The sequence below is a fragment of the Colobus angolensis genome, unplaced genomic scaffold (genome assembly GCF_000951035.1).
Source record: "Colobus angolensis palliatus isolate OR3802 unplaced genomic scaffold, Cang.pa_1.0 Scaffold61, whole genome shotgun sequence".
NCBI classification, from domain to species: domain Eukaryota; kingdom Metazoa; phylum Chordata; class Mammalia; order Primates; family Cercopithecidae; genus Colobus; species Colobus angolensis.
The window spans coordinates 6,368,735-6,372,585 of NW_012119710.1; the positions used below are offsets into that span (position 1 = coordinate 6,368,735).

A 3,851-nucleotide genomic window follows, 5' to 3' on the forward strand; every position below is an offset into this window, starting at 1 on the left:
CCCAGCACTTTGGGAGGCTGAGGTGGGCAGATCACCTGAGGTCAGGAGTTCAAGACCAGCCTGGTCAACATGGTGAAACTCTATCTCTACTAAAAATACAAAAATTAGCTGGGTGTGGTAGCACATGCTTGTAGTCCCAGCTACTTGGGAGGCTGAGGCAGGAGAATTGCTTGAACCCAGGTGGCAGAGGTTGCACTGAGCTGAGATCAAGCCACTGCACTCCAGCCTGGACAACAGAGCAAGAATCCGTCTCAAAAAAAAAAAAATAGAAAACAAAGCATGTAAAAGATAATTCAATGAAAAGAACATACGAATTGTTCCTAAACATGTGAAAAGATCATCATCTATGCTCATAATAGGAGAAATACACATGAAACACACACCAAAGCACCATTTTTCACCAGATTGACAAAAAAAATTAATTAATCATGCCACATTATTTTTAATTATGTACAAAGATCTAACCTGTCACCCAGGGACCATTTCACCCACTGCTCTGTTTGGCCGCCAGCCTCTTGTCTCTCTCTTCTGCAATGCTGAGGCGATACCCTTTTCTCGGGGAAGAGAAATTCACGGTTTGTTGCCCTTGCCAATAACAAAAATGTTGGAAAGTCGAGTGGCAAAGCTGTTGCCACTGGCATCTTTCACATGAACCATGTCAAAAGATCCAGGGTGCCTCTCTCTATTGGTGATCACACCAATTCTTCCCAGGTTAGCACCTCCAGTCACCATACGCAGGTTACCAGTGTCGAACTTGATGAAATCAGTCATCTTGCCAGTCTCCAAATCAATCTGAATGGTATCATTCACCTTGATGAGGGGATCAGGGTAGCAGATGGTGCGGGCATCCTGAGTGTCCAGATGAGGGATTCCTTTGGTGTCCACAAAGATTTTTCTCACTTTGCGCCACCTGTACTTGGCCTCCTCAGGTGTAATATGATATACAGCAAAGCAACCCTTGGTGTCATAGATCAGAGAGAAATTCTCTCCCGTCTTGTCAATGCTGGTGACATCCATGAATCCAGCAGGGTAGGTTATATCAGTTCAGACCTTGCCGTCAATCTTAATGAACCGCTACATGCAAGTCTTTACTTCATCTCCTGTCAGTGCATACTTAAGTCTGTTCCTTAGGAAAATGATGAAGGGGAGACACTCTCTCAACTTGTGGGGACCAGTGGATAGTCAAGGGGCAAACACATCGGTCAATTTATGCAGCATCCAATGTTTTGGAGTTGCTGTCTGGTTCAGATGCTTCTTGGGACCACGAGCCATGGCTGCATTAGGCATGGAAAGAAAAAAATAGAATTTTTCTTTAAGTTTGATAATGTGTATCTTTTGGAGAGTGTGGGAAAACAGTCACTCTCATATGTTCCTGATAGAAATGTAAATGAGATTGCGCTTATTGCACTCCAGCCTGGGTGACAGAGCCAGACTCTGTCTCAAAAAAGAAAAAGAAAAGAAAAGAAACGTAAATGTGTACAATCTCTATGATGAGTAAATTGTCAGTATCTATCAAAAACATAAATATGAATTCCTTTGACCTATCAGTTTTGCCTCTAAGCATTTTATCCAATAGGTATATTATCAATGTGTGAAATACTATAAATATAGGCTTGTTTATCATAGCAAAACTTTGGAAGCAATCTCTATGTCTATCAAAAGGGATCTGGCTAAATAATTATGGTACATTCATACAAAGAAACATCAGGCATGCCAGCAGTGGCTGAAGCCTGTAATCCCAGCACTTTGGGAGTCCAACGCAGGAGGATCCCTTGAGTCCAGGAATTCAAGGCCAGCTTGAGCAACATAGTGAGATCCCGTGTTTATTTATTTTATGTTTACTTTTTTCTATTTTTTTAAATAAAATAAAAATAAATAAATATCAGGCAGCTGTAAGCAAGAATGAGGAAGTTGTTTATATATTGATAGAGAAGGCTCTTAAGATAAATTTTAAGGGGAAAAGACAAAATATAGTATCCTGTGAAAAGTATGCTATAATCTGTGTGAATAAAGGAAAAATAACATTTGCCTCATATGTTTAGAACATTTCTGGAAGAATACAAGATACTGGTGACGGTGATGATCTCTGGAGAGGGTAACACGGTGATCAGGTTGGAGGAGATAGAGGGAATTTTTTACTTTATACCCTATTTCCTTTAATTTTGTGAATAAGGTGAATGAACTACCTCTTTAAAAATAGATAACATTTCAGTCAGGCACGGTGGCTTACGCCTGTAATCCCAGCACTTTGAGAGGCAAAGGTGGATGGATTATTTAAGGTCAGACGTTCGAGACCAGCCTGACCAACATGGTGAAACCCTGTCTCTACTAAAAATACAAAAGTTAGCCGGGCAATAGTGGCGCATGACTGTAATTCCAACTACTCGGGAGGCTGAGGCAGGAGAGTCACTTAAGCCTAGGAGACGGAGGTTGCAGTGACAGAAATCGTGTTGAGCGAGACAGTGAGACTCTGTCTCAAAAAAAAAAAAAAAAAGATAACATTTCAATTAAATATAAAGATTCTCTCTTTTTAACCTAAAAAATGTTTGCATCAAAATGTCTATTTCTTTGCTATCTTTACTAAAAAGAAAAATGCTTTTTAAAAGAAAGTAAAATATTTATTTCTGGTTTCTCTTGAAAAATTAAGTCCAGGCATGGTGGTTCATGCCAATCTATATTCCCAGTGCTTTGGGAGGCCAAGGCGGGAAGATGACTTGAGGCTGGGAGTTCAAGATCAGCCTGGGTAATACAGGGAGCCCTGTCTCTATAAAACTAAAAAAAAAATTAGCCAGGCATGGAGGCACATGCCTATATTTCTAGCTACTTGGGAGGCTGAGGTAGGAGGATTGCTTGAGCCCAGGAGTTGGAGGCTGCAGTGAGCCATGATTGTGCCACTGCACACCAGCCTGGAGGACAGATCAAAATTCTGTCTCAAAAGAAAAAAAAGAAAAGAAAACCATGAGGCTCTTGGCAATACAGGGCCAACATTCTCTCAGGGCAGTCCTTGGCTGGAGCTCAGCAGGGCTGCCACTCTACACCAGGAATGCATACCCCTGTATGCCCCAGTCTTCATCACCTTCTATTTGTCCTGGCCTAGCCAGCATCACCTGTTTTTTGTTGTTGTTGTTTTATTGTTGTTGTTGTTGTTGTTGTTGTTTAGCCATTTGGCCTTGTAAGGTAACAGGTGTTCTGGAGTCTCTTTTCACTTGTTAACCTCCTACCTCTGATTCTTTCCTTTCCTTAGGGTCAGGGTTTCTTATGCTCCACGACATCTGTGGCCTTTGCAGGCACAGTTGTGCACCTGTCCTAGAAGGCGTGGCAGTGGCTGGTTGCTGCTCAGGTCTCTCTCAGGTACTTCATGAGGGAGAATTATTGTCATCTACCACCTCTGAATGAGACAAACTTTTTTGTTTTGAGGTGGGGTCTCACTGTGTTGCCCAGGTTGGCGTGCAACAGCTATTCGCAGGCACACAGGCATAACCAGAGCACCCTACAGCCTTGAACTCTTGACCTCAAGCAATCTTCCTGCCTTAGCCTCCAGGGTAACTGGGACTACAAATGTGGGCCACCATGCCTGGCTATAAACATCTTTTTTCACAGCTCTGCCTGGGTTGGAGGAGGCTCAATTACAGAGTTGGAGAGAATCTTAGAGACTTTCTAAAAAAAGTCAAGAAATATATTAATAAATGGAGGGGGGGGGGAAGGCTTTTCAAACACTGTAGATGGCATGGCACCATACCTGTGTGTTCAAAGATAACAGCATAGGCTGGGCACAATGGCTCGTACCTATAATCCCAGCACTTTGAGAGGTTGAGGCAGGAGGATTGCTTGAGGCCAGGAGTTCCAGACCA

The 3,851-nt window shown here is 42.5% G+C and overlaps 1 pseudogene; it reads right to left on the reverse strand.

Moving 5' to 3' along the window:
- Positions 1 to 484: 484 nt before the first annotated feature.
- LOC105527167 lies at positions 485 to 1,272 on the reverse strand (annotated as a pseudogene).
- Between the last annotated feature and the right edge of the window lie 2,579 nt (positions 1,273 to 3,851).